We start from the raw sequence: 13,451 nt of genomic DNA, 5'->3' as shown, positions 1-13,451 counted from the left end.
AAAGCACATACACAAAACTCCCTAGAATACCAGAATCAGTTACATGAATAAATTCCCACGAGGCTCTGGAGCTGAGTCAATACTTTCACTTTAGCATCAGAGTCAACGTTTGTTCACAATTCAGCTCTTTTCTCTCTTACATTAGCCTTTCCCACTTTCTTTCTGTCTCTTTTTACTCTTCATTCCATCGCTTACGTTTGTTTTCTTGTTTCTCTGTTTTACTTTTGTACTTCTCCTCCAATGTTTCTCTTCGCTGGTTAGATATGAATCAGCAGCCAGTTATATAATAACACCAAGAATGTATGATGCTGAACAGAAGCTGATCTTATGGAGGTAGGTCAGTGGTTACAAATACAGTGTGAATTTTAATATTCTCACTTATACATTTATTTTATTTTATTTTATTTTATATTCCTCATTGTAGTATTTGATTTTCAGCATTTCACTGAATTACTTTTAACAATCAAAGCTACACAAATTCCACCAGAGCTGACTGATTTAATCGAATCACATGCAACTCTGCATTTCATTAACTGTCTGTAGTTTTGAAGAGGCAGCTGCAACACATCTGGCAACAAGGCACATGACAGTTCTGTGGTTATGTGTACTCAGCATGGGTTACATTGTTATTATTATCATTATTATTATTAATAAAGCCTATTTGTTTCATTTAAGTTTCATTAAAATATTGTCTTACCTGCATCTGCAGATATCCTGGGTCAGTTACTGTTTAAGAGGCAACTGAACTTAAACTTAAAACTTGTCACAAGACTCAGGAGGGACAGAGAAATGACTCAATTAGTGAGCCAGGAAGACGGGCTTTAATAATTGCAGTTGATATTTTAAGGATCTGAAGGTTATGGAGGCAGACCTTTGATCTTTGAACTACATCGATGTGCATATACCCTGACTGCATCAAACAGGGAACACATGCCCTAAATTCCCCTGTGCAGGAAGGAGATCTGAGCAGGTGGCTGCTCAGCGGAGGTGGTGAAACTTTGTTTGCATGCAGCACAAGTCAGTCAGTCAAGACACCAGGGGAAACTAGGGTGTTTTACATAGTCACCACTGTCCTGGAGCAGAGCAGTGTGCAATCTGTTTAGGGGGAAAGACGAAAGTCTCTTGTAACCAGATGTAAACAAGACTCTACAGCCATGCTAGCAACTCTTCATCTGCTAATGTTAGCATGCTAACCAGCTCATAGCGAATGCTCATCTTAGTCTGGCCTGTTAACATGGATTAACATTTGTTAATTAGCACTAAACACAAAGTAGAGCTGAAACTAATGAGTGCGTGGAGTTTTGCAGGAATTTTTACATAAAATGTTGAAATGAAAATGAAGGGATCTTGTCGTCCTAAAGTATGCCAAAAGCTGGTGTCACCGGATTCATTCCCCTAGCCTGCCCTCACCTACGATAAAAATATTTGCAAGCGAGGATGATTTAAAAATGTGTCTCATTTCAAGAGCTGCAATCCACAAATTCTCTGGAGGCATTAGGACATCTGCTTCTATGCTAAAACATAGATCTTGTAAAGATTGCAAAATCTTGTAGGGATATGCTGGTTGGTTTTTGACAGGTTTGTAAAAATGTATTGTTTTTATTAAATGTGTCATTCTGAAAACAAAGCTGTCTCTGGTTGCTTTCAGTTGCACAGCCCCTAAGAAGAAATAATCAGGGTGGGGTTGATCTTTGTAGCAACATAGCTCCCTTAAGTCAAGCATTTGTTTGTTTGGTTGATATAGCAAGATATTGCTGTATTTCTTTCATTACAAATTTCAATACAAACATTATAGTTTTTATCATGCTGCAGAAACTATGGTTATGAGTTCAACAGCAACAATAAATGGACCAAATGATTGCTAAGCATTCTTTAATTTCAGATCATATGTTCAGACAGATGATGTTGAAGATATGGTGAAACAAGTTGAAAATGTTTCATCTTGAATGAGAAATATGTGAGTATCCTGTGGCTTTATGAATCTGCTTCATAAATAACTTCAGAATAAAAGAAAAGAAAGAACTGGAAGTGAATTTTCAGGTCAGTCAGAGGCTGAGCTGGACAAAAACAAAGGACTTAAACATGGACGGCACATCCATTGCTAAGCAGCTTATCGGTAATGTCTGTACAGTTGGTACATTTGCTGTTTGGGCCAAATAAACGTGGTCTAGCATCAAATTTGTGCAAATGACACAACGCAAATATTTGCTTTGTTTTGTCTGAACACATCTTCAGACAGCCCTCGACTGTTTGGATTCAAGCAGTGCAACTTGTAAGACTAATGATGCATTTGCTGGGTTTACTATAAGTTCAAGAGGAAGAGTAGAAAGAAAGGTAGGAAAGTGTTGCATGTTATGGTCCAAGGTTGTGAAGAGTTCTAGACTCCACATTTCTTTGCCCAGTGATCCCTATCAACCAAAGAGACGATTGGCGCCCAGTAGCTCGGCTTCCGCAGCAATTACCCCTTCCCTCGAGACACAAGGAGAAACTGAGAGCCTGGGCAGCTTCTCTGTGGGTGTATGAATGAGTGTGTAAGAGTGAGCGGGTGCATATGTGTGTGTGGAAAATGGGGGGACTGATGTATGTGCATGCCTACAGTATGCTATAGTATGCATTTGTGTGTGTGTGTGTGTCTGTGTGTGTCCATATCAAATGTGTTTCTGCTCTGAATCAAAACCCCGGTGACACCCGTGTGAGAAAACTGAGCCTACCCACATAACCAAAAATACCCATAATCCCTCCACATGCCCACATTAGGTATTTAGTTTCCCATTTACAAACGGCCGCCAGCTCCCCATCATTTGACTGAAACTGAAACCTGATACACTCTGAGGTTAAGCCAGTGAGACAGCAACCGATGTCAGAAATATCTGATTTGCCATAATCACCCTTTTTTCCATTAGCCTTGCACAGCTGGTCGTGACGCCCTGTTAGGCTAAGCAAGGTAGATAACCTGGTGAGTAGATCAGTCATCGGCTCTTCTGTTGTTTGTTAGTTTAGTTCAGTGCATTTTCAGCACATTTTTAGGGCTTAAAAAATGATACCACTCATATCTGCATGTAAATATAAATACAACCAGCAGCAGGTTAGCTTAGTGTAGCAAGACTGGAAACTTTTAAAGGTATATCATGATATTTTGTCTGCATACAGTTTTTTGTTTTGACCCTTGAAGATAAACAATGTATGATTCACATGGGGCCAAACAGAACTAAACCGTAGTTAATGTCACATATGAAAATCATTAACATATTTTGAAACGTATACATGGTGTGTAGGTTACTTGGCCATATGCTGCTATGTGTCCTCTGCTGAGAGTGTGTGGGTGAGAATTCAACAGTTTAAGTTTGACAAGGGCTTGGACAGAAGACAAGATTCTCGTCAGTGGCCTTGAAAATAGTCGACATTTTGTTTTTCAGCATGTAAAACAAGCTTATGATGGTTCAGAGAAATGTATCAAAAATAGACTTGAGTTTACAATGGCCAGATTAAGAGCATATAAAATAGTATCATCTGCATAGGGATGTACAGCGGGATCCATAAATCTGAGCCCACTTTCTTTACCTTACCATAGAATGCCCGAGAATAAATAACTGCTTGAGCTTTACCATAGAGAAAGTAATAAAACCATTTAATGGAGAGTCCATTTAAACATACCTGTAATTTAACATTTAACCTAAACCTTAAGAGAACATTTTGTTAGTTTTGCTATTGCTGCATAGCTAATGTTAGCATAAACAGCTGTTTATCTACCAGTCTCAGCAAGACCTTCAGCCACTGGTGTGTTTACAAGACAAAAATATGTCCTCTGAGAAGAGTTACTTCTTAAGGGCAGACTGCAGTCTGAGTCGAAAGTGACAACAGTCGGACCAGGGTGGGACTAGCTGGTTAGCATGCTAACTTCAGTACAGGAAAAAGAAGTATAGAAATAGAAGCAAAACAAAAGGGTTGCCTTCCTACAATTAGCTCCTTCAACCACTATGTTCAACTTACAATTATTAACAAACATTAAAAATCTGTTTTAACTAATCACACACAAATCATTGTATTGTTTTGTGGACTGATGAAACTAAGGTTGTTTGGGAGTAACATGCAGCTCTATGTATGGTGTAAAGAGGGAACTGCAGACCAACATGGAAACATTGCCCCAAAGGTGAACTAGGGTGGAGGGAGCATCATGATTTGGAGGTTTTCCTGCCTCTGGCTCTGGACAACTCAAACATCATCAATGAATTCCCAAGTTTATCGGGGTCTCTTACAGGATAATGTCAGGGTAGCTGTTCACCTGCTGAAGTTGGGTGATGCAACAGGACACTACTACAGAAAGACTTCAAATAAAGAAACTCCTTTGGCGTGGCCCACTCAGAACCCAGACCTTATCCTGATGCCGTGGAACAACCTGAGGAGAGCCACTCACACCGACATCTTCTTTCAAGAATTTATTAAAATGAACTCTTTCATAACTTTCTTATTCTTTCTTGTTTCAATTTCTGTAAATTGAGCTGATATTAATTAAAAATAAAATAAAAATATTCTCACTGTACTGCACTCTGCATAGTTTTAACTGTGTGACACAGTGAATGGAAAGTGATTAATTGCTCATTGCTCAAGATAAAAACAGTAAAATGTACAACTCGTCCATGCATTACTGTGTGCATGTCCATAAGAGCATCTGTGTGTGCATGTGTGTGTGCATCTAAGTGTGTGTTTCTTAAACTAATTGGAGAGAGCTTGGAGTCAAGGCTCAGGGATAAGATAAGATTGCAGAAACCAAACGCTGCTGTCAGGAAACAACCATGTAACTACAATTTCAGTGTTTTTCTTCCTCAGAGCGGATGTTTCACCGTCGGTTTGTGCACACAGCGAGCCTCATCAACCCTGAGGTATTTTGTTAGAAATCCAATGTGAAATTTCAAAACTGCATTGGCGCAAATTAATGAAAAAAAAAAAAAAAAAGAAAGTAAAGGAAAAAAAAGAGCATTTCCTTTTCCCGATCCTGGAAGACAGACTGACTTTGTGCAGATACGTGGTTTTTTGGTCCGACAATGGCGAGAAGCATCTGGTAACACTTCTGTGTAATTGCTGCTGTGAAACCCTGAAGATCTGAGAGGAGAAGAAAATTCCAACATGTTTTTCCTTCGTCCTTCTCCTGCCCCGTTCGCCTCCAGTTGGAATCTCACCAGAGTTTAGGCAAAAACAAAAGAGACGGGTGTTCTGTGTGTAAGAAGAAAAAAGAACACTTGGATGGGATGAAATACAAGGAGGGTGTGTGTGTGTGTGTGTGTGTGTGTGTGTGTGTGTGTGTGTATGTGTGTGTGTATGTGTGTGTTAAAGGTGTTTTCTAATAGCTGTGCTGAGCTCCAAAGTTAAGTTGTGAGGAGAATTAAATGGGAACCAATTTCTTTTGTAACAGGCACTGCTCCTACCAAAAGACAGAGCACTAAGTGAAAACAAATGATTTTTAATGAATAATTGCTCAAACTTGAAGTGGTGCTCCACAAGCTCCTTGTCTTTTTCTATTCTGGCAACAGTTTAAGCAGACATGGCTGTAGAAGCATGGCTGCTTATGCACTTCCATTTCAAGAAATCACCTGTCAATCAAATAGTGCGGGTGGAACCTTCCTTTCTTTGGAAAAAAAAAAAAAACAGAAAAAACAAACTGCAGCTTATTATTCTTGATTAAAGTGAAGAAAAATTGCATATTAACATTAAATACTATGCACAAAAAAAATAGTAACTCATTTTCAGATTTTGTGTTTAACTTACCACACTTCTATTTTAAAAAAAAATGAAAATTAATGAATCAGTGTTGAAAAATGTAGATTTTACTATTTTGCACTGCTTGAACTGACACATGGAAGCAATTCAACAGATGTGTTTATCTCACACTTTCCCTATGACAACATAGAGGAAAGGACACAACAGCACGCAGACTATTGGGGTACATTTTAACTGTTTGATTTCAGCGAAATGAAAACACCAGAAACAAAAAATTAAAAATTAAAACAGAATTCAGGCTGTAAGTCTTATTGTTGTCATTGCTGGTGAGAAAAAAAACATCAGGCAGCATTCATTATGCTTGTATACCCACAACTTGAGTATTTGGGATACATACTTGCATCACTATGGACATTTATTAATTTATTTAATGTACATATTTATTTGTCTGGATACATCAAAGATGTAAAATAATGTTAAAAATGATGAGTTTGCCATACCTTGTTGACTTCACCCTAATAAAAGGAGGTTCCTTCCAGATGTGAAAATGAAATAATCATCTCATATTTGGGTTTACTCATTGTAAATCAAACCCACGGAAATCACATCAGATTTGCATAGAAAAAACATGGAATTTTTAAAAAATTAAAAGTAATTTAAAAAAGTCAAAAAAAATTCTCTCTGTTTCCATTTTCATTTCCTTTTTTTCTTTTTCAGTTTCATTATCATTCTGTTTAGTTTTGTTTTTTTTTTCATTCTCATCTCAACAATTAAAAAAAAAGTTTTGTAAAACACATTATAACTGTAGACCATCAACAGACTCAAAACTGTGGAGCGCCTATCAATGTAAACAATAACATAAAACTAAAATTTTGCTTCTTTTGCTTTAGACAAAAGCAAAATGAATCCATGTAAATATACTGTAAATGTATGTCAGAATTACAGCAGGTGGAGACAACAGTATGATTACAAACATAAAATCAAAAACAACTCAAAGCAATAGCCATGCAATAAATAATACATAACTTGTGAAGTATGAAGTTGTTGTTGAGTCATTGAGGGGTTACTGTAATATTGGTTTATATTTGAATGAAGAAGCAAGCACTAGCGACCCCACACCTCCCACCACCACCACCACCACAGACAGAACGTAATGGTTCAAAAATAATTGCAACATTAAAACGTCCAGAGCTTCCACATGTGGTCCAGGACCACAGCTGGAAGTTCTGGATGTTACATGAGCGTTACCTTGATGTCCGCCCTGGGTGTCAGCAGTTTATACAGTGTGCATTCTGTAGCTGAACTGCTTAATAACTATATCCTCTAAACTGGTCAAACCGATGTCCTGGCCGTTCTGGATCTCTATTAGACGATTTCATAACATGGCACATTGAATATAATCCTGACAACCAGTAAATGACATATACCTATATCCACAACAAATGCAAAGTCTCTTACTGAGTTGCAATCAGCAGTAACTCCAGACTCCAGCAGCTGCTGATGGTCCTGTTGGATCTCTGTGAGGAGGTAAGAGGCTCTAAATAACTGACATGAATGTTACAGAACAAACTTCTCTCCTCTTCTATTTGCTGCTTTTCAAATTCTCATCAAATGCAGCTGCTCGAATGTGCAGCTCTCACGTCTCCCGATGAGGTAAGTGAAGGTGTCTCATGAGGCTGAATGATGCTCCGCTCACATCAAACATCAGTAAACAAAATTATGAAGTTGCATGATTAAATAGTGACTCCATCTCATCTTTTTCTACCTCAGATAAAACTCATCATCTCAAAACTGTTAAAACCCCAATAATAAAAACTATCAACACAGGAAACTAAATACACTAAATAAAAAAGAGTAAATGAAATTAAGAATGTGTAAATATGAGACGTCACCATTATTTGCCAAAGGTGGAATTTTGTATGCATATTTTCAGTGTATTTCACTAAAATGCTAAAACAGAGGGGAGAGATATGGGTGTTTTTCTATGTAGCAGAATATACAGTGACTAGACCTGATTGCCTGTTTAGTTTTCAATCTGCTGTGTAGTGACTTTTTAATTAGGAGATCACATGGCTGGACAGACTAGACCTGATTTCAGCACACACACACACACACAGACACTGACCACACACAAACACACACACACAGCCCGCTATCACCAAAATAAATACTTTATACCCACACATAACCGCATTTCACCAACATATCCAACCACACCAATGAGCCCACCCTGACTCTGCATCCAAATCCGCCGTCCCAACTGGCTCTAATTTAACGTTTCAAGTCTCTGTGTGGCACCAGGGTGGCAGAGTGGCAGGGTGGCACCGCTGGGGATTTGTGGGTGTCTATGCTGCCAGGGGGGCATGTGCCCACAAGCTGTCTGCCAGGCTTCAAAGCAGCCTCTCATTTTTGTTTGGTGAAAAATGCAGCACACTGTCACTTCTGCTGAGCACTTTGGAAATTACTGTTGTGAAGTTGCTTTTTAACTCTTTTACTTCAGTTTGTGAGTGTTAGAGTGCACGAGGGGTCGGTAATGATCTCTTTGTTTGGTGTTTGTTTGGTGGTTAGAACAAAGTGTTCAGAGACAACACCAGATACCTGCACAGACTTTTACATTTTCTCTAGTGAAGTTAAAAATTGATTTTTATAACATTGTACTATAATGTAAACTATGTAAATGCTGTTTTGTGTTTGTGCATATTAAGTGTGTTATTGTGTGTTTGTGTGTGTGCATGTGTCTGCATGTATCTGCGTTTTCATGAATAGGAAGTATTTGTGATGATGGGTTTTGTTCTGTGTCTTACTCTTCCTCTCACCTGTCCAGGGAGATGGAAATTAGCTCGGAGCTAAATCTGATACAAGCATCTTTTCTCTGTGTTGTGATTAATGTTTTCTGGACATGGGCCCTGATATAAGTAAAGTTAAGAAAAAGAGGAAGAAAACAGTGCTTTTTCATAGGGAAGTCTAGATTTAAAATAATAATAATTTATAATAATTTTTTTTTTTTTCAAAAATACACAAATCCAAGGTACATAGTTTAAATGCTCAGCTCACCCAAATTATATATCCCCCAGAAAAACCTTGTTCTCAGTTACCTCTTTTAAAATCTAGTTAGTTGGTTAGTTTGTGATATCCATCCCTGAGATCTCTGTCCCCACTCAATGGAGACAAATGGACTTTCATTTGTGGTGCTCACAGCACTGACACATGATATCTAAACAAGACTACGGCCTCTGTTCAGACATGGTATTAACATCCGTCCCAGGTGATCCGATCACAAGTGAACAGCTCTAAGTACAGGTGTGAACACACCCAAGACGCATTCAGGACACATTTGAGATCCGATCCCTCAGACCACATTCAGAGGTGGTCTGGGCCAAATGTGGCCACATGCTTTTAGCAGTGTTAAGTGTGAGCTGAGGTCAATGCCGGGTCTGAACAGGGCCATAGAGTCTATAGCTGTTCAGTGGTGGAACTATGCGGTTGTGACTGAGCTAAATGCTAATGTCATGCTAACATACTTATACTGACAACGCTGATAAGCAGATATAATGTTTATACCTTGTTCAGCATATTCGTTTAGCACGTTAGCACGCTAATTCACAATAAACACAGAGCGCAGCTGAGGCTAATGTGAGCGTCAATGGGAACATGAATGCGTGTCACAAATTTCATGTCAGTGCATCCAATAGTTGTGGAGACATTTTACTCAAAACCACAAATGTTAACCTCATGGTGGCACCAGAAGAAAAGTCAGGACAGACCAGGAGGTTTCATCCTCAGGGACCACGAGTGTCTGTTCAAAGTTTCACTGCAGTCTATCCAATAGTTGTTGAGATAATTCAGTGCAGGCCAAAGTGGTGCAGAGGCAATAATGCCACAGTTACTCCGGACACTGAACACATTATCAACAGTTTTCATCCCAGCTGTAGTTCTTATCAAAAGTTGCTCAATAAGGACTAAACAGTGCATTTGTTGGGGACTATTTTCAGCTGCGGATTGGTTCGCATTTGATGCTTTAGTGAGTATTTACAGCCGTAGCAGTAGCAGTGGTGTATGTGGGACTGATTTAAAATCAACCACAGGGCCAATATTCATGGTAATGAAGGAACATGTCATTCAGTGGCTCACTGATGTGTTTTTAAAAGAGCTCTGTGGCACAGATTAACAAGACATATCAAACTTTTGGATAAGCAGTTTGATCATTAATCACTGATGGTTTTGGGCTTTTCATTGGATTTGTTGACAATAAAAAAAAAAGACTTTTTTTTTTTTTTACACATAATTTTTGCAAACTGAAACTTAAAAATACAGGGAATTACAAACCTTCATAACTCATACCAGTTTGCACAGTGTATTACAGTAATATTATAGATATATATTTTGTGGCTGAAATATATTAACTTTCAGTTCTTTGTTCTCTTTTCAGAATAAAATATGTAATTTTAACAATCACTCCCTAAATTCTTTTGCAAGTTGAAAACCCATCGCCGCCTGTTATGTGCGTTTTTTCTATTCTTAGATCTTATAATGATTTAATTTTATGACTTTTTTTTATTTGGGCTATTATTTTTTTCTCACATCCATATTGTTATCACACACTTCACACTCGCTGTAATGGAATAAGGAGATTTTGAATTTCTTTATTGTGTGTGTGATGTGGGTGCTTGACAGGCGGGCTGTTTTCAGCTAAAACTGAATAAGAAACGCAGCAGTATTGAAACCATATGTCACGCACCAACAAATCATAGGTACATGTTTACTGTCCAGTGGAGTTCTGTCATGTGTTTGAAAAAAGATGAAACTGTTGCACCACAGAGAAATATCACTCTAACACCCTGTGTTGACGGATTTGTACACACACAAGCTGCTGCGTGTCTAATCAGAGATGCTCTAAATCAGAAAGCTCTAATTCAATCTGCCCTCTCGCCCTCAGAGGGATGAAGGACCACATACAGTCTGTGATTAAATGACCACCCACACAGACAGGCAGGCAGACAGGTAGGAAACAGGCAGAGGGAGCAGGCAGGTGGGAGGAGAGGAAAACACAAGAACTTTCTCAGAAGCTGAACAGACACAAATCTCATCCTTTTAACCTTTAGTCCAGAGTAACAACAGAAAACATTTTTGGTTTTTTAACATTCTCAATCCATGTTCACTTCACTCATGTGGCCCAGATTGAGCTACTGCTTCATTTAGATAATGTGTAATAAAACCAATATGTCTGTTCATCAGAATGGATTGTTTTCATTTAAGATAATTGGTTTTCACCTTTAGCTAAGTTAGCCACATCTACTGTAGCTAACCAGCTAGCTTCCAGTTAAATATATCCCTGTTCCTTCAGCTGTCTCTGGCTGTTTCGCTGCAAAAACATTTTGATGAATTTTTTAATTTGGACCAGATAGGTGAATACAGTATTTACTTATACTTTTTTTTTTGCCTTTTCAGAGCAGGTGGATTGACCTTGAACTATCACTGTGTTCAGACAGAAACTGAAGCAAATTTTTCATTCACACATATTCAACCACCGGATGTGCTGACAGTGTCCTTGGAAGAGTTTTGTGCTCAGCTGAGCCTCTGACTGAAATCAAAACTCAGCAGAAAGTCCAGCTCTTTCTGTTCTTTCCCTTCAGTCTCTCATTTTCCCTCTCGTCGATTCATAAAACTCTGGGATACACGCAGATTTTCCACCCAGGTTGAAACATGTTCAGCTCAAGTGGACATGTCTTCGGTTAAATAACGCTGCCCTGGGGAAATTTCTTTAATCATGTCTTTCCATTGACTCGAAAATTCACTGTGTGTCCCGTTTGAATACAGTCACAGCACCATGACTATCTACTGTACTTACAGTAAGTTAACTTACCAGCTGTCCTTCCTGCAGAGCCTGGTGGGTAGAAAATGTTTAAAAGATGCTGAAAGATTTCCTACAGCATCTCACCACTGCAGTTTACGGTAAATGTAAAGGAGTAAGCAGTGGATTTGTTGGGGATTACCAGAGTGTCAGGTGGTCCAGCCACCAGCACTTTTATTTTGAAGGCCAGACTTATTGGAAGTTTGATCATTTCCTTGAAAGCATCTTTAGTTTTCAACTTACACTTGATAAAAGTTTGGTTTTTTGGCTCCAACTGGTCAGACTGAACTCAACCAGCAGATCCACCCATCTACAGCAAGACTTCAAATAATGATTATTTTAATTAGCAAACAACCTACAGATAATTATGCTAAAGGTGCTCAAAAATATATATATTTCAAAGCCCAAGGTAACGTCTTCAAACTGATGGTTTTGTCCAGACAAAGGTTGAAAAAACACTGAAGTATTTGACAAATAAAAGCAGCAAATCCTGCAACCTGGAACCTGCAAGTGCTAAAAATTTAATCAAATTTCTGTTGATTGACTAATCAATTAATCAGACAACATGATGAAATTTTAATTTTAAAGGTACATTTTAAAAGTATAATATAACATTGAATCGTTGGAATTGTAGTTTAATTAGGTTGGTTTAATTGTACATTTGCAGATTGCATCATTTTTCTATCAATTTGATGAAAGTTAAATAAGAGCAATGTTTAGATGGAATCCAGTTATATTGTTGACCTTTGTGGCTGTTTGCCCCGTGATCAGTAACTGTATGTGGAGTTCCAAATAATGTTCCAGTGGAGGGGGACTCCTACCTCTTCCCTTCCTTTGACAGTCATGTGAAACTAAATTAAATGTGATTTATTTTCTTTAACAAGAATGTAAAACACATTTATTTGTGTTGGCCACATTGCCACTTGAAAATTAATGTTTTATTTAAAACCCTAATCATAAGTTTCCCATTTGTTTTAGCAGAAGAAAATCATTTAGTAGTTGTTGTATGTAAAAAAAAAAAAATGAAAATGATTTCAAGATTTCCAGTGACGCATCCATGGATATTAGACTACTTGAAAATTGATGTACAATAAATGTCATGTTTCAAAGAGAAAGTTGAAACTACATCTGAAGCTCATGTCAGTTCAAAAGCACCCAAAGCTGTTTTAACTTGAATATTCACTAAGCTGCATCATCATATTTTCAGTTGACTCTTACGCTGCTGCGCAGTGTTGTCAGTCAAGCAGTGGCTGGGCCATCTTCCAGGGGGGAGTTAGAAACAGTGCAATGGCACACACACACACACACACACACACACACACACACAGCCCCTGGTGTCTACTGCCCTCTACTGTTCTTCATATTGTTCATATCAACAGAAAACGGAAAAGACAGTTTAATGAGCAAAGAAATGAGGTTTTGATTGTGTCAGCTTTTTAAACATTTAATTAGAGTTTTAATGAATAATAAATAGTGTGAATTAATAAATGATTAACATATAACACTAATTCAAACTGCTTTCACCTGGTTTTGTGTTTTCTCTGACGGAAATCGTGACACTAACTGTGGTGGCATTTCATGAAAAACTATGAGTGCAAATTATTAACCCCCACCCCTCCAAAAATAAATGAACGAATGAATAAAGAAAACTATAATGTGCAATGTAATACCAAAGTGGCCAGCAGTGGTAATGATTTATGTAGTGTTTCAATTATTTGACAAAACTTGTGTTGTCACCATATAACTCATTAATGTCACATCAGCATGAATACAGTACTGTAAATGTAAAGTAGAGAAATGAACCAAGGGACCACTTCAAGAGAAGAGAGAGAGAGAGACACTTCATTAAACTATCACTATCTCTAATAGCAAATATTACGAGGAA

The sequence above is a fragment of the Trachinotus anak genome, unplaced genomic scaffold, assembly GCF_046630095.1.
Source record: "Trachinotus anak isolate AG129_WGS33_773 ecotype Australia unplaced genomic scaffold, CSIRO_AGI_Tana_v1 ptg000003l, whole genome shotgun sequence".
Classification (NCBI taxonomy): Eukaryota; Metazoa; Chordata; class Actinopteri; order Carangiformes; family Carangidae; genus Trachinotus; species Trachinotus anak.
Note: the sequence above shows the minus strand (reverse complement) of the source record.